Raw genomic sequence first — 19,011 nt, forward strand, 5'->3', positions numbered from 1 at the left:
AAGGCAACATGATATGGCATGACATGGATATAACATTAATTGATTTTATGTATAAAAAAAGTCATGTTTGACCTCTGGGACAAAGAGAGTAAGCAGAACGATGGGTACCCTGTTAGCTTTTCTAGTGCTACATATTCTATTCCGTTTAACAACCCAATTGTGTGTAATCAAATTTAAAACACTATAAGCAGGATAATTGAAAAAGAGACAGGAACAACTTTCTATTAAGAGTTAAGATGAATTGTAACTGATAAAATATGTAAATATTCTCTCTATATATTGTTTAATGTTCTATTGGTGTTTGTATTTGAGCCTTCATCTATTTGACATAAGTTATAGAAAACAATTTATTGTATATAATTAATTTACTAATGTTATTTTTGGTACATTTTACATTTACGGGAAATCCAAGTAATGGTAAAACTTGTTAAACTTCACATAAAAGAGTATAGTACGACAAATTTGTTCTTGACTAATACTAGATTTCCAGAAGTGAAGTTCTAAAAGGATAGCAATCTTCACTGACTTATTTGTTAATGTACTACGTAATGATTTAAGAAAAAGATATGAGAACTTTCATAACAAAAAGGCATTTAAACAAATACATATTATCAGGATGCATGTAGCGAACATGACAAAAAAGCAAATAACATTGAAAGTACAATAATATCAAGCCTTCATCAACAGATTTGAAGCTTGGCGCATTGTTGGCCTTTCTTTTGGATTCGAGTTCAAAAATGCTCTTGAGAGATTCAGTACCAAATTCACTTTTTTCTCGACTTGTGGTGAAGGTAGTGGAATACGACTATCTCCAACATTTGATGACACCAGATAATCAGCAGACAATGTTGGTAGTTCACCAGGATGCTTTCCCATTATCACTTCTAGTGCAATAATCCCAAAGCTATACACATCACATTTATCGGTCACGACCATTGTATAAGCAAGCTCTACATCCAAGGATACATGAGATAAGAAGAAAAAAGAGTTATATCAACCTCACAAGATTCTAACATAGATACATATATGTACATATACTTATTCATATATATCACGAAACTTAAGAAAATGTAGAACTAACATCAGAAAATCAATTTACCTGGCGTGATATAGCCATAGGTGTCTGCAATTGCGGTCCAATTGGATGAGTCTAGCTTTAAAAGCTTGGATGTGCCAAAATCAGAAATATGTGCCTCATAATCAGAATCAAGAAGGATGTTGGCAATGGAAATGTCTCTATGAATTATAGGAGGTGAGCAGTCGTGATGCATATAATCCAAACCATTAGCTACAGCCTTTACAATATTTACCCTTTTCAACCAATCTAGTTCTGTTACTAAAACATCACTTCTTAAGATTGATCCAAGGCTTCCCTTTTCAAGGTATTCATCAATCAAAAATGAGTGGCGGGCATGTGCGCAATATCCATAAAGTTTTACTATGTTTCGATGCCTTATGTTTGTTAATGCTCGTATCTCATTAAGGAATCCATTATGATCAACATTCTCACATGATGAGTGAAGTTTCTTAACAGCTACAACATTGTTAGGTTGTAGCTAGGCTTTGTACACAGTCCCATATCCTCTGGTCCCAATAGAGTATGCTTCATCAAATATATTCGTTGCTTTCAAGATGTCATCATACACTACTCCTCCATTGAAACTTGTTATGGAGAAATAATCACCTTCTTTGTCCAATGGTTTCTGTGGAGAAAGTCTCTTTTATTTTCGATAAGCAATGAGGCCACACATGAATAAACCAAGTAAAAGTACCCCGATAAGAGGGAGCATAATTACTAGGATGAGTTGATGATGAAAGGGATCATTTTTCTTCTTCAGGATTTGACTTGGACATAATTTTAGTCCTGTAAAATTTCCACACAAACCTGGATTACCTTGTAAGGATGCATTCACAAAGTTGGAGCAAAGCGGAACTAGACCTGTGAGCTTATTTATGGACAGGTCAATGTCAATCCCACTAGGCAAACTTGTAAAATCGTTAGGAATTGAACCAAATAGTCTATTGTGAGAAAGATTCAACTTTTGTAGATTTTTCAAACCTTGAACTTCAGATGGTATCTCTTCTGTGAGGAAATTCTGAGATTAACAACTTCTGTAAATTGAACTAATTTACCAATTTCGGATGGAATTTTCTCACTAAGCTTGTTATTACTAAGATTCAAGTAGTGGATATGCACTACGAGGAAAAAGATAATTAGCGGCGACAAAAGTACATCAAGGATAGATCAAGTTGACTAATACTTGTTGGTATTGACCCATTCAATCTATTTGTAGATAGATCAAGTACTTCAAGGAGTTCTAAAGATCCGAGCTGTGGAGGTATAATACCTAAAAGTTGGTTATTAGCCAAGGACAAATTCAACATACTTTTCATCTTCCCAAACTCCTTTGGGATTTCACCTACCAAATTATTGGAAGAAAGATCAAGCCTTTGTAGTTGAGTTGAATGTGCAAACTCTGGTGGTATGTTACCACTGATGTTGTTATAGGCCATCACTATGGTTGTTAAATTCTTGCATTTACTCCAATTTTGAGAAAGCTGCCCGTGAAAATTATTGTGACTGATATCAAGAAAGTTTAAGCGTGGATAGATACCAAAGCTATTGGATATATCTCCATTGAATTGATTATGATCAAAACCAGCCCTAATTAAGCTAGGACAATTCCGCAAGCCTCTTGGAATAGGCCAGTGAGTTGATTACCAGTTACTATTAACTTTTCAAGCTTTCCCCCGTGGCACAAATCTTCAGGCAAATGGCCAAAAAAATGATTATGTGACAGCTCAAGCACGTCTCCCTTTCCCAATCCTTGTGGAATCGAACCAGATAATTGATTGTCATGAAGAAACAGACCCTCTATGTTGCTGAGGTTTAATGAAGGAATGAGACCAAAGAGAGAGTTGATTCTGGTCCAGATGAAGGTAAATCAAAGATGTCAAATCACCGAAAGATGAAGGAATAGAACCACTAAGTTGATTATGAAACACAGCAAGATAAATGAGAGACTTCAAATTCCCAAGTTCAATAGGAACGTGACCAGAGAGTTGATTTTGGAACAAATGAAGGATTTTCAAAGAAGTCAAATCACCCAATGATGAAGGAATAGAACCACTAAGCTGATTGTCACTCATTGCAAGACCAATGAGAGACTTCAAATTCCCAATTTCAATAGGAATGGGACCAGAGAGTTGATTGTGACTCATCGCAAGATCAGTGAGAGACATCAAATTCCCAGGTTCAATAGGAATGGGACCAGAGAGCTGATTTTGGTGCAAATATAGGATATCCAAAGATGTCAAATTACCCAATGATGAAGGAATAGAACTACTAAGTTGATTGTGGCTCAAATCAAGACAAATAAGAGACTTCAAATTCCCAAGTTCAGTAGGAATGGGACCAGAGAGTGTTGGGAAATTTAGGGTTTGTGGTGGAGATCTGGATACCAACTTGGATTGTAATATCACTTTACGAACTGATATTTCTACCTTATGCCTGGGTTACAAGAAATTCAGCCTAGGATAATCCAAGTGGACACTTACATTTCTAGACACAGAAAACGTAAGCCAATATGCTAAAGGGTTCTATGAATGTGTGATGAAAAACGAGAGCTAAAGAACGTCCCCTTTCTGGAAAGGAAGAGTTGTTTATATATAGAACACGATTAGGGTTTCATTAGGGTTGGGCCGTCATTAGTTCCTTTGGAAGCAAGTAATATTAATCCGGATTAGGGTTACCAAAACTAACGAGTTTCGTTAGTTTTACCATAATCACCCTCAAGAAATTGAGTTTTCCATTATGTTCCCACATGCAAAATTTGGTGAGGTTTTGGGGCGCTGCCCCTCGACCCTGCCCGCTGACCTGGCAGCGGGACCTTCCCCTTGGACCCCGCTAGGGGCGCTGCCCCTTTAGAAACCTCGGACCCCTGACTAGTCGTCGAACCGGCTTATGAATCGATCTTATACATGCGTGCACTCCGCACAACCCCGTACATATATTAGAGTATAAATCATGAAGTCCCTTAGCTCACTTGTTAGTTCCAGTTACTTAAAATGACATGGTGACACTAAAATCACCAACAGAGAGTTGATTACGGTGCAAACGAAGGACATTCAAATATGTTAAATTACCCAATGAGGAAGGAATTGAGCCAGATATATTGGTTGAGTATAGGTACAAGGTGGTTAGCTGGTGCAGGTTTCCTATTTCAGGTGGGATTACACCAGAAAACTTATTCTCTGAAAAATCAAGATAGATAAGTTTGGATAGGAGTCTAATTTCTGCTGGGATGGGGCCAAAAAACTTGTTGACATTGAGCTGGAAATGAGTAAGATTGTGTAGCAATAAGAATGAAAATTGATGAAGCCTACCCTTTAAGCCAGATGTACTGAGGTTTAGCCTCTGAATGCTCTCATCAGCATTGGAAACTACTCCAAACCAAGAAGTGCATGGAACTGATGCACTAGAATTTAAATGGAGGGGAACCCATGAAGAGAGCATGGATGAGCTGGAAATGAGTAAGACTGTGCAGCAATAAGAATGAAAATTGATGAAGCCTACCCTTTAAGCCAGATGTACTGAGGTTTAGCCTCTGAATGCTCTCATCAGCATTGCAAACTACTCCAAACCAAGAAATGCATGGAACTGATGCACTAGAATTTAAATGGAGGGGAACCCATGAAGAGAGCATGGAGTTGTTTGGTATTTTAAGACTTGATTTCCATTTAAGAAGAGCATTGGTTTCTTCCAAAGAAGAAGAAACATAATTTGGTATGGGGGAGAGTGTGATGGTTAGTAGAGCTAGAGAGAAAAATAAGAAGTTTGAAGAAGACATTATTTGCTTTCCCATGTTTTGCTTTTTGAACAAGGATTATTTGCATGTTCTTATTTATACTTGAGCTACCCTTTTCTCTTCTTTTTTTTTTCTTTTCAAAACCGATAATTTGGGCAATGCCTTATTTTTCCATCAGGAGTGCGTTCAACTTTTAATGGTGTTTCTATTGGAAGACAATTGTATCCTACGTGTAACATCATTTCAATCGATTTGGTACACATTTATATTTCTTTTTACATGTGAAACTGTGTATAGTTGGTTCGAAATGAAACTGATTTCGATTACTATTGTCTCAAATTACGTACCATACAAATTTTTAATAAATTCTGAATTTAATGAATTGTAGAAAACTTACAACCGTGAAACTTATACAATGAATAAGTCTTTATGAAAGAAAAAGAAAACAAGGTTAATATTTGAAGGTCAAATCTTATTCATTGGCTCCTTGCTTCAAATTATGTACTGTACAAGTAACCAAAGCCCACATTAAGGAGAGAGCTTTCTTCGTTTTACTCTTCTGGGCCAACCAAATCCTATGAATTGCTTCAATCACTGGTGAATGAATGAGTTTTCTCTATATATGGTGTCAAAGAAGAAGCTTGAGTCACTTGTAAGTTTATGAAGCCAGACCTTCCTTGGAGGCAAATGTACGTTAGTATATAAATTATATTTAGTTTGTATATTTATTGATTATACAAATAACAGTGAATGGAGAAGTTGCATGGTACAAGTGAGTGAAGCATGCAAACCAGATGGTAGAATCGAATACCTGTGAAGAGCCAATGCAACATTGAGCCAAGCTAAGATTGTAAGGAATACTAATACCACACAATGCGGTGATGGTGAGGTGGAGCATTCACCGCACCAGGAACACCACACCCTGAGGTGGAGCCAATCCTCCCCCATATTAGTGTAACCCTTGAACAAACATAACCTTATCAACAACAAACCAAACTAATACATAATGAAAATATCGAAACGATTGAATTTCCACTTAGTATCATACACTTGCAAATACTCGAGAATCAGGGTGTTCTAAGAATTGAACCCATCAACCCATTTGAATACCAGAAAGTAAAATACATACTAGTTTATTGAATTTCTAGCATAATACAACTTGACACTATTATAAAGCCGTGTGTCCCAATCCTCTCATGATCGTATCAAGGTCAAGTCCACAACCTCTTGAAATGCGGCTACACTTCACAATCACGTAGGTAACTCCTTTCCATGTATATGCACATACATCTATCAAAGGAATTATTAAGAAGTTAAACTTCAACCTGGCTAACTAGCAGAACCGAACACATACCTGGGATGAGTACTTCATGTGTTCCAATCTATAAGTATGAGCTTTCCACATTGAATTCAACTCCTAACATTATATTAGGGGGGAATTGGGTGTCTCATCATTATAGAATTAAATGGACTTTAATCCCATCCCGATTACAGACTTGTGCACTAAGTCTCTTGTCAGACCTTTAGTCAAGTGATCTGCCAAATTTTGTTGCGATTTCACAAACTCAACCGAAATCACACCATTCATGATTAGTTCTCTAATCATACTATGTCTAACACCTAGGTGTCTAGACTTGCCATTATAAACCTGGCTATATGCCTTAGCCAAAGCCGCAGCACTATCACAAAGGATAAAAATAGGTGCTATCCGTTTAGACCACAAAGGAATCTCATAAACCAAATTCCTTAGCCACTCTGCTTCTTTACCAGCACCTGCTAACGCAACAAACTCAGATTCCATTGTCGAGTTTGTAATACAAGATTGCTTCTTGGAAGCCCAAGAAATGGCACCTCCCCCAAGCAAGAATACCCAACCAGAAGTTGAGGAATGGTCCTCCATGTTGGTAATCCAACTTGCATCTGAATGACCTTCTAAAACCGAAGGACTCCCCAAGTAACTCAAACCATAATTCATGGTTCCCTTGAGATACTTAAACACTCTATTCACTGCTTGCCAATGTTGAGCACTAGGATTGCTAGTGTACCTGCTCAACTTACCCACAGCAAACGCAATATCAGGTCTAGTACTTGTCATGGCATACATCAAGCTACCAATAGCCTTAGAGTATTCCAACTGTGAAATGGGAATACCATTATTTGGCATTAATTTCACACTTGGGTCCATAGGAGTACTCACAGGAGAACACTCGGTAAAATTAAATCGCTTGAGAATTTTCTCAATATAATGACTTTGAATCATTACCAATCCTTTGTTCATCCTCTTAATTCTTATTCCAAGAATTACATCAGCCTCTCCTAAATCTTTCATGGAAAACTTGGAGGACAACAATTTCTTTTTCTCATCCACTTGATTTTGGTCGGTACCAAAAATCAACATGTCATCTACATATAAGCAAATGATCACTCCAGCTCTAGTAGCATCATCAAATCTACTATAAACACATTTGTCACATTGGTTTGTCTTGAAACCAAAAGACAAAATCACCTATCAAATTTTTGATGCCATTGTTTAGGCGCTTGTTTCAGCCCATACAAAGATTTGACAAGTTTGCAAACCATATGCTCTTTACCGGGTATAATGAAACCTTCTGGTTGTTTCATGTAAACTTCCTCGTCAAGATCACCATTTAAAAAGGTTGTTTTCACATCCATTTGGTGAATAACCAGATTGTGGATACTTGCCAAGGCAACCAACAATCTAATAGTAGAAATGCGTGCAACTGGAGCATACGTATCAAAATAGTCAATACCGGCTTTTTGTCTAAAACCTTGAATGACTAACCGGGATTTGAATTTGTCAATAGTCCCATTAACATTCATTTTCTTTTTGAAAATCCATTTGCAACCAAGAGGTTTAGAACCCGGAGGCAAATCAGACAACACCCATGTATTGTTCTCAAGAATTGATGACATTTCATCATCAATTGCTTCCTTTCAAAAAGCACTATCATGAGACTCCATGGCCTCTTGATAAGTCTTAGGATCATCTTCAATACTATAGCAATAAGAGTATTCAAGATTAATTTCATCCCTTGAACCTTCCACCAAGTACAGTTGGAAGTCGGATCCGAAATTTTTCGCAACTTGACCTTTTTTGCTTCTACGAATATCTTGTGGTTCTTGCACGATACCACCATCTTGACTTTCTGAATTTTGCTCTTTATTAGCATCAAAAGTCAGATCCTTAAGCCTTTGAATCGATGAAAACCTCATCTCATCAAAAATTGCGTCTCGCGATTCGATAACAGTGTTAATTGAAACCGAATCATTAGGTTCTATTACATAAAACCTATATGCCTTGGAATGTTCAGCATATCCAATGAATATGCAATCAATTCCATGTTCTCCCAAAATTTTCTTTTTGGGCTCGGTAAGTTTTACAACTGCCCGACATCCCCAAACCCGAAAATAACTCAAATTCGGCTTTTTCTTGAACCAAAGTTCATATGGGACTGTTTTGTTCCTTTTATTTGGAACCCTATTTAACAAATAGCAGGCCGTTAACATGGCCTCTCCCCAGAATCCTTCACTCAATCCCAAGTAAGACAGCATCGAGTTTACCATTTCCTTTAAAACTCGATTTTTGCGTTCAACAATGCCATTCTGTTGAGGCGTGTAAGGTGTCGTGGTCTCATGAATGATACCCACTGACTGGAAGTATATGGGATCCATATATTCACCTCCCCTATCAGTCCTGAGACAATTAACCGGAATGCCCAATTGCAATTCCACCTCGGTTTTGTATATTTTGAATTTATCTAAGGCTTCATCCTTAGAGTGCAACAAATACACATAGCAAAACCGAGTGCAGTCATCAATAAAAGTGACTACATACTTTTTATTCCCTAAAGAAGGAGTGGAATGAAAATCACACAGGTCAGTGTGTACAAGTTCTAAAACAGCTGAATTTCTAGTGACACTAGGAAAGGGCTGTTTTGTCACTTTTGTAAGCATGCATGTTTTACATTTATCAGATGTCATATCAAAGGCTGGAATTAATCCATCTTTTGACATCTCATGCATCCTTCTAAAGTTGACATGACCTAATCTTACATGCCAAAGCATAGATTTATCAACATTAGAAGCAGACGATACAAATGCAGAATTCTGAACAAGTAATAATTTGTCAACAATATTCAAACGAAACATTCTATTATTTAAATATCCAAAGCCAACAAACATTCCATCCTTAGACAAAACAAACTTATCCGACTCAATAACTTGTTTAAAACCATCAGAATTCAAACAACTAGAGCTAACAAGATTCTTGCGAATCTTGGGAACAAACAAAACATCAAATAACCTAATTGTCTTTCCCAAAGTAAATTCAAGACACACGACACCTAAACCACAAATTGGAATAAAAGAATCGTCTCCCATTTTCAGCACCGAGCCATCTTCAAGCGGAGTTAATGTTTCAAACATCCGTTTATCCTTGCATACATGGTTCGTTGCTCCGGAGTCGATCCACCAAGCAACATCATCATCCTGCACATAGAATGATTCAGGGATAAATGAAACATAATAAACATAATTCTGATTAGAATTATCAAAGTTAGTCAAAAACTGACCTCCTTTAACTTGGGCCGAAGACCCGTTCACTTTCCCATTGGCTCCACTGTTTCCAGCACCATTATTGCCCAAATTCACACGACAATCACGCTTGCAATGCCCAACTTGATTGCACCTCCAACAAACCAGATCCTTTCTCTTTTTATTGGAGTTGCCTGGGACATGTTCCTGCTTACGTTTGCCATGTCCTTTGTGGTTCTAGTTCCTTGGTTTGTTTTCAACCATATGAACCGAGGTCTGTCCAGGTTCAACTTTTCCTTTGGGTTTTTCAGATTTGTCACTTTCCTTCGCACGAAGAGATTCTTCAATACGAATGTGACTAGCAAGTTGAACCAATGACGGTTCCTCCTTTTGATGTTTCAAGTTATGTTTGAAGTCTTTCCAGGACGGAGGCAGTTTGTCAATGATAGTGGACACAGCTATGGATTCATCCATATTCATTTTGTGCAGTTTAAACTGTCCGTATATGCCAAGGAGTTCATTGTACTGTTCAGTGACAGACCTTGAATCTTCCATCTTATAATTATTAAAGTCACTAACCAGAAACTTCTTGCTAGAAGCATCCTCAGTAATGTATTTCAGTTCAAGGGTATCCCACAACTCCTTGGCGCACAAGGCTTCACTATGGATATCAAATAAAGCATCAGACATACCGTTCAGAATGTGACCTTTGCAGATGTAGTCATCGTTATCCCACTTCTCTCTCTTTCTTGTCTCTTCAGCCGTCTCAACAACACCTTCCTCAGGCTCTGGTGGTCGTGGAGTAGTCAGCACGTATGCTGCTTTCAGAGTGGTCAGCATGAAGTGCATCTTTTTCTTCCAGCGCCTGAAATCGACGCCTTCAAACTTCTCCAACTTGGCAAACTTAGTGGTCATATCGCGGATTGAGTCACCCATCTCCAGAAACAGAAAATACCAGTTCGATTGTTGGGAAATTTAGGGTTTGTGGTGGAGATCAAGATACCAACTTGGATCGTCATATCACTTTCCGAACTGATATTTCTACCCTATGTCTGGGTTACAAGAAATTCAGCCTAGGATAATCCAAGTGAACACTTACGTTTCTAGGCACAGAAAACGTAAGCCAATATGCTAAAGGGTTCTGTGAATGTGTGATGAAAAACAAGAACTAAAGAACGTCCCCCTTCTGGAAAGGAAGAGTTGTTTATATATTAAACACGATTAGGGTTTCATTATGGTTGGGCCGTCATTAGTTTCTTTGGAAGCAAGTAATATTAATCCGGATTAGGGTTACCAAAACTAACAAGTTTCGTTAGTTTTACCATAATCACCCTCAAGAAATTGAGTTTTCCATTATGTTCCCACATGCAAAATTCGGTGAGGTTTTGGGGAGCTGCCCCTCGACCCTGCCCGCTGACCTGGCAGCGGGACCTGCCCCTTGGACCCCGCTAGGGGCGCTGCCCCTAGACCCCGCCAAAGGGGCGCTGCCCCTTTGGAAACCACGGACCCGGGGGCGCTGCCCTCGGACCCCCGACTAGTTATCGAACCGGCTTATGACTCGATCTTATACATGCGTGCACTCCGCACAACCCCGTACATATATTAGAGTATAAATCATGAAGCCCCTTAGCTCACATGTTAGTTCCAGTTACTTAAAATGACATGGTGACACTAAAATCACCAACAGATAGTTGATTACGGTGCAAACGAAGGACATTCAAAGATGTTAAATTACCCAATGAGGAAGGAATTGAGCCAGATATATTGGGTGAGTATAGGTACAAGGTGGTTAGCTGGTGCAGGTTTCCTATTTCAGGTGGGATTACACCAGAAAACTTATTCTCTGAAAAATCAAGATAGATAAGTTTGGATAGGAGTCTAATTTCTGTTGGGATGGGGCCAAAAAACTTGTTGACATTGAGCTGGAAATGAGTAAGACTGTGTAGCAATAAGAATGAAATTTGATGAAGCCTACCCTTTAAGCCAGATGTACTGAGGTTTAACCTCTGAATGCTCTCATCAGCATTGCAAACTACTCCAAACCAAGAAGTGCATGGAACTGATGCACTAGAATTTAAATGGAGGGGAACCCATGAAGAGAGCATGGAGTTGTTTGGTATTTTAAGACTTGATTTCCATTTAAGAAGAGCATTGGTTTCTTCCAAAGAAGAAGAAACATAATTTGGTATGGGGAGAGTGTGATGGTTAGTAGAGCTAGAGAGAAAAATAAGAAGTTTGAAGAAGACATTATTTGCTTTCCCATGTTTTGCTTTTTGAACAAGGATTATTTGGATGTTCTTATTTATACTTGAGCTACCCTTTTCTCTTCTTTTTTTTTTCTTTTCAAAACTGATAATTTGGGCAATGCCTTATTTTTCCATCAGGAGTGCGTTCAACTTTTAATGTTGTTTCTACTGGAAGACAATTGTATCCTACGTGTAACATCATTTCAATCGATTTGGTACACATTTATATTTCTTTTTACATGTGAAACTGTGTATAGTTGAAGAAAATGGGCTAGGAGGTGATTGGAATCATTCTGGGCTTGTGGGATATGCTTTGGAGGCCCATAATCTCAAAGAAGCCCATGTCAGACACCACCCGCGCAACCCACCCGCACAGCAGCACGCGGGTCGCGCAAGGCCCTGCAGGGCATTTCCGGGAATTCATGTTTTGAGCTATATGGGGAAGGTTGGGGCCTATCTTTTGCATACTCTTGGACATCCGATTTTTGGAGATTCTCTCTGGAGTTTTGAAGACTTTTGAAGGCCAAGAACACCTCAAGAACATCATCTTTTTACCTCTTGATTCTTGCTTAATGTTTGGTACAATCTTCTCTAATTTTGTTTCTTTGAGTTTAGCCATGCTTGGCTAAACTAATCATGGTTGACTTTTGTTGAATCCTTTGAACTTTTGTTGAATGTTGAAGAATCCATGAACATGTTCTTAAATCTTTATGGGAATGTTTTGTGTTTTAACATCTTATCACCACTTGTATGTTTTAGTTCATGAGTTTAAATGTGTTTGTGGTGATTAGTTGGCTAATTTCTTGATTAAGTAAAGGATCCTCAAATTAGCAAGCAACAAATGATTTTTGTGTTGTTTTTGCTTCACACAATCATAAAAACATTTCCTCCAACATGGTGGTGAAAGCATTTGATCCCTCTTGGATTTGGTGACTTTTTGGTTCTTAATGCTAGTTGACTTTCACTAATTACATGCTTAAAGGGAATTGTGACTTTGACTAAGGAAATTGTTATGAGCTTCTCTAACCATTTTAACAACTAAGAAAAGTCTAGGTAATCTCAAGCTTCTTGGATTACTATAGCCAAATTAAGGATTTAAATCAAGTATTGCACCATTGGATTCTAATGATATGTTCATCAAAAGTCAAAGTGAGGAAACCTTAAGTCAACCATCCTTCTCTTATTGATTTTACATCAAACTCCTATTTTTGTTGAAATTGTTTATTTAAATCTTAGTTTAATTCTAGTTTATTTCAAGTATTTCAAATAACCAAACCCCCCATTTTTAATTTATTGTCATTTTACAAGTATTTTTACAAAGAGATTTCTCATAAAGTTATAAATTGAACCAATCTCCGTGGATTCGATCCCTTTACCACTATACACTATTTTAGTGTGTAATATTTAGGGTTATTATTTTTGTTGGCCTCGACAACCACCAAATTTTGGCGTCGTTGCTGGGGATTGGTTTTGATTTAATCAGTTTGTTTCTCTATGCCTACATCTCATTGTGCAGGTACTCTAATTTAAAACCCCGAAATAAAAAAAAGTATGATTTGGAAATGAACACTCCTTGCAACGAAGACCAACTTTCAGAGCTAGCTCAGTTAGTTATGATGATTGAAAGTGACCAAAGTGTGCAGCCCACACCTCTTCTCTGTGATTTTTGTGCCCAAAATGGACATCATTCCGACACGTGTCCATATTTACAAGGAGAATGGGAAGAAGTGCAAGATAAGGGAAGCTACTACCGGTCAAACCAATGGAGTTATGATCAGCCTCAACATGATCAATGGTGGGACAACAACCAAGTTTGGGGAAATAACCATTACCAAAACCCATACCAAACATGGGGAAATAACCAATACCAACCAACTCCACTGTTCCAAGAACCCTATCCTTACCCTCCTCAACAAACTGAAACGCCAAGCATGTCCTTAGAGGACATTGTGAAAAGCATTGCCACTTCTACCCAAATTTTCCAAGAAACAACTCAAGCTAGCCTCAAAAGCTTAGAGCAACAAATAACACAAATTGCTCAATCATTGAGTATAGTGGAAGCTCAACACAAATTACCATCTGAAGAGAGCCCATGTCATAACTCATGTTGTATTCCTTTGAAAGATGAGAAAACTTTTGATGGCCCAAGATTGTTATATGAAGAAGAGGAAGAAGAAGTAGAAGTGGAAGAAGTTGTCAAAGAGGAAGAAGAAATTAAGAATGTTGTCAATGAAACTGTAAAGGAAGTAATATGGGTTAATGAAAGAGAGATTGAGCCACCCACTACCAATGAGAAACTAACTCTAGTAGTAGAACAACCACAAGATCCGGAAGCGATAAATTTGTCGGACCCTTCAAAGGATACCTATCCCGAGAAAGAAGACGCCCAACCGGTCACCTACTCAACCACCATGTCAAAGAGGGAAGAGTTGGTCACCTTACTGAACAAGTACAAGAAAGAATATGGTTGGATGATTGCTATTATCAAAGGTCTAAGTCCGGTATGGTTCTCCCGTAAAAAGAAAGTCAAATACAAGAAAAAAGTCCCAATGGAGGTGTGGAAATTAAAAAATGCAGACACGGGGCAAATTTGCAAGGTTAATGGACATCGATTGAATCCATTCAATGAAGGTTTTGATTCAAATGTCCAAGATGTCATTCATTTGGATGCCCCAAAGTGTTAAAGTGAAGTTTGGAGGCGTCTCGCCAAAGACGTTAAAGAAGGGCATTTTTGGAAAGCATTGTGTTTTTGTGTTTTTAATTTGAATAAATGAGTTTTGAAGATGCTTTTGGGATTAAAAAGAGTTGTTTTTGAAGAAATCAAGAGTTTCTAGGTGTTTGGGGCCTTCCAAAGCAAGAATAGGTGAAAAACGAAGAAAAATGAAGCGAAAATGAAGATCAGGATCAGAGGGTTGCGCGACCCGCGTGCTGTTGCGCGGGTGGGTTGCGCGGCCAGGTGTGATGAAGCGACATTGGCCCAAGACTTAACTGCAAGGTCCGCGCGACCCGCGTGCTACTATGCGCGACCCGCGCACTGTGCTGGGCAATTTGGGTTATTTTTGGCTATTATTTGACCAGGTGTTGACCAAAGGTTTTAATGAGTTGACCTTTTAACTTTTCTTGACCAACATTGACCGAAATTGACCCTTGTTGACCCATAGAGAAAAAATTTCAGCTTCCCTTCTTCTTCATTTAACCATCTTAACCTCCAACTCCATTCCTCTCAAGAACATAACTTTCCAATACCCACCTCGCCCAAAAAATAAGATTGTCGGAGTTCTACCGGTCGGAATTTCATGAAACCACCACAACGGACACTTTCCACCACCCGATCCTCTGATTCAGGTCATTTCTGCCCTTACCTTAAGCATTGAGGACAATGCTTGTTCTTAAGCTTGGGGTGGGGTATTTCCTTTTACTTTTTTCATGCATTTTTTTAATTAGGTAGCAAAACATTTTAGTTTTAAGCTATTTTGCATTCAATTTTTGTTATAAAATTCAAAAAAGATTTTATTTTCTGCTTTTCCATTTTTTATTTTTGCATAACATTTAGCTTAGGGCATTAGCATTCATGCATTTTTGTTGTCTGATTATTCTCACCTCCTTGGATGTCATGGAACAGGTTCATAGTTATTGTATCATTATTGGTCCAGGATCTTGTTGCTATCTCACCCATCGAACCGAGACCACTAGCTGCAGTTTGGGATTTCATACTTGGGATCAGATGCTGGAAGCTTAAAGGGGTAAGTGATTATGGTCAGGTAGTTTCATGAAGAATTATGCATGCAATACTAACAACTGTAGGACATACTAGCAATGGATGTTATTGGCCTTACGGTCAATACCGCCGAGAGGATCACACTTGATCATGTTTGAACCGTTAGGATGAAGCACTGGTGCTTGTCCCTGAGTAGAATCTTTATTCGGTCTCTTTACATCACCATATATTTTTTGCGATTTTCTTAGGATTTTAGAGAGTCTTTTAGTCCATCTTTGGACATTTTCATTATTTTTGAAAAATCACAAGTTTGAAGAGGAGCTTACATTACATCTTTATGCTCTACACATGGTTATTTTCACACTTAGACCATTCGGATTATATCACTAACCTTTCGGTTCCACTTTCACACTTTTAGGAACCAAATTTTGAGTCAAAAGGTTTTCTTCTTAAAAATTCTGATTGTTAGTATATTACCTTCAAGTATGTGTTATCATATTGATACCTCCAAAGTGAATAAAAAAAACAAAAAAAAAACAAAAATAAATAAAAATAATTTCCAAGCGGCGATTATCTTAGATGGGCGACCGGTTCAATTATTGATCAAACTTTCCTACATTTTGGTCACCCGACGTTTGATATTCATTTATTTAGGTTTGTTTTATTGTAAATAGATCGAGTTGTTTTTTGCAAATTGGTGATGTTAGGGAGACTGTCGAGTCGGATACTACGGGAGGTTTGGGCCAACACTAAGTGAACTGATTCCTACAACGGTGCCCGAGCGATGAAACCGAATCACATTTGAGAGTGGCCGACAGCCATGAGATCACGCAAGTTTCGTGATAAGAGTGTACACTTAAAGAAGAGCTCCACGCGAGCCCATCCAGCTACTTTCTCCCTACTACATATGTTCTTCATTGTATGCATGTTCTATTGGGGCTGCGGCTGACCATCCCTCCTTACTCACCTAGAGGAGTTGTCCTAGCTGCGGTTTATGGTTCCATTGTCATCGGATGAAAAAGTAATGAGATAATATCAAGATCAATTCTGACCATGTTGACTATCGGTGATCAGGTTCCGCGGTTCTATCCATTCTTTTTATTTTTCTTGGAATAGTTCATCCCGAGTTCATTTTAGTCTTGTCTTACTTGAGGACAAGTAAGGTTTAAGCTTGGGGTGATCTGATAGTTTCATTTTATTTACTTCTTTTTATAGTTTATTTTAGCATATTTCATCCATAATCTAGTTAATTTCCATGCATATTTTCCTTTTGTTATTTTATGAATATTTTGGGTACTTTCTAGTTTCGTGAGCTTTATTGCAGATTTCATGGAGACTAGTGGAGCGGGAATGTTCGGGACGTATGGAAAGCGATGGAAATTGGTGGACAACAAGGATCTTAGGCTTAATGGGTAGTGGAGATGATTCATGGAGTGGACTTGTCAATGGTTTGAAGGCTTGGAAGTGTTGAGCTTTAAATTTGAAAGGCACGGGAGAATTCTTGAATGTGCAAGATCGATGATTAGGGAGTGTGTGGAAGCTATGGGTGATTTGGAGAAGCCAAATTAGGTTTAAAATGAAGAAAAACTTGAAGAAAATGGGCTAGGAGGTGATTGGAATCGTTCTGGGCTTGTGGGATATGCTTTGGAGGCCCATAATCTCAAAGAAGCCCATGTCAGACACCACCCGCGCAACCCACCCGCGCAGCAGCACGCGGGTCGCGCAAGGCCCTGCAGGGGCATTTCCGGGAATTCATGTTTTGAGCTATATGGGGAAGGTTGGTGCCTATCTTTTGCATACTCTTGGACATCCGATTTTTGGAGATTCTCTCTGGAGTTTTGAAGACTTTTGAAGGCCAAGAACACCTCAAGAACATCATCTTTTTACCTCTTGATTCTTGCTTAATGTTTGGTACAATCTTCTCTAATTTTGTTTCTTTGAGTTTAGCCATGCTTGGCTAAACTAATCTTGGTTGACTTTTGTTGAATCCTTTGAACTTTTGTTGAATGTTGAAGAATCCATGAACATGTTCTTAAATCTTTATGGGAATGTTTTGTGTTTTAACATCTTATCACCACTTGTATGTTTTAGTTCATGAGTTTAAATGTGTTTGTGGAGATTAGTTGGCTAATTTCTTGATTAAGTAAAGGATCCTCAAATTAGCAAGCAACAAATGATTTTTGTGTTGTTTTTGCTTCACACAATCATAAAAACATTTCCTCCAACATGGTGGTGAAAGCATTTGACCCCTCTTGGATTTGGTGACTTTTTGGTTCTTAATGCTAGTTGACTTTCACTAATTACATGCTTAATGGGAATTGTGACTTTGACTAAGGAAATTGTTATGAGCTTCTCTAACCATTTTAACAACTAAGAAAAGTCTAGGTAATCTCAAGCTTCTTGGATTACTATAGCCAAATTAAGGATTTAAATCAAGTATTGCACCATTGGATTCTAATGATATGTTCATCAAAAGTCAAAGTGAGGAAACCTTAAGTCAACCATCCTTCTCTTATTGATTTTACATCAAACTCCTATTTTTGTTGAAATTGTTTATTTATATCTTAGTTTAATTCTAGCTTAGTTTAATAAATTCTGAATTTAATGAATTGTAGAAAACATACAACCGGAAAACTTATACAATGAATAAGTCTTTATGAAAGAAAAAGAAAACAAGGTTAATATTTGAAGGTCAAATCTTATTCTTTGGCTCCGTGCTTCAAATTATGTACTGTACAAGTAACCAAAGCCCACATTAAGGAGAGAGCTTTCTTCATTTTACTCTTCTGGGCCAACCAAATCCTATGAATTGCTTCAATCACTGGTGAATGAATGAGTTTTCTCTATATATGGTGTCAAAGAAGAAGCTGAGTCACTTGTAAGTTTATGAAGCCAGACCTTCCTTGGAGGCAAATGTACGTTAGTATATAAATTATATTTAGTTTGTATATTTATTGATTATCCAAATAACAGTGAATGGAGAAGTTGCAGGGTACAAGTGAGTGAAGCATGCAAACCAGATGGTAGAATCGAATACCTGTGAAGAGCCAAGGCAACATTGAGCCCAGCTAAGATTGTAAGGAATACTAATACCACACAATGCAGTGATGGTGAGGTGGAGCATTCACCGCACCAAGAACATCACACCCTGGGTGCGGTGATGAACCACTCGGGGGAGGGACTCTCTCTCTCTCTCTCTCTCTCTCTCTCTCACGCACACACACACATAGTTAACTATAAGATTTAAGTTCGAAAAAAATCCAACTATTTACCACTCCATAAATACCATCCAATTTTAATGACAAAGAAAGAGATTAAGAAAAAGAATCTCGGCTAGACATGATATTGTAGTTTGTTTTAATTTTGTATTTTTTTTAAGTTCGTGGTTTTTTTTTTCAATTTTGTACATTCTTTTCGAAGTAATTAAATATTATCATTTTTTTTTTGTTTTGTGTTTACTAACCATTGTCTTTTAATTAACTTTAGTTATTGATTATAATTATAGTTTTTTAATTGTAGTAAAAGTGAGGTGAATTGAATTGTAAGCTATTTCCTAGGTTTTGAGTAGTGGAGGAAAAATGAGGTGGTGCTGAGGTGACACAGGAAAGGTGAAAGGTGAAAAAAAAAACATTAAGAACAATTTGTGTCAAAATTGAGAACTCAGTGCTTGATTCTAGAAAAATAC

General features: G+C 37.9%; 1 pseudogene; it reads right to left on the reverse strand.

The window, feature by feature from the left end:
* Nucleotides 1–669: 669 nt before the first annotated feature.
* On the reverse strand, nucleotides 670–4,865 carry LOC145164012 (uncharacterized; annotated as a pseudogene).
* Between the last annotated feature and the right edge of the window lie 14,146 nt (nucleotides 4,866–19,011).

Source organism: Lactuca virosa, chromosome 3, assembly GCF_052849685.1.
Source record: "Lactuca virosa cultivar CGN04683 chromosome 3, Lactuca_virosa_CGN04683_v6, whole genome shotgun sequence".
Classification (NCBI taxonomy): domain Eukaryota; kingdom Viridiplantae; phylum Streptophyta; class Magnoliopsida; order Asterales; family Asteraceae; genus Lactuca; species Lactuca virosa.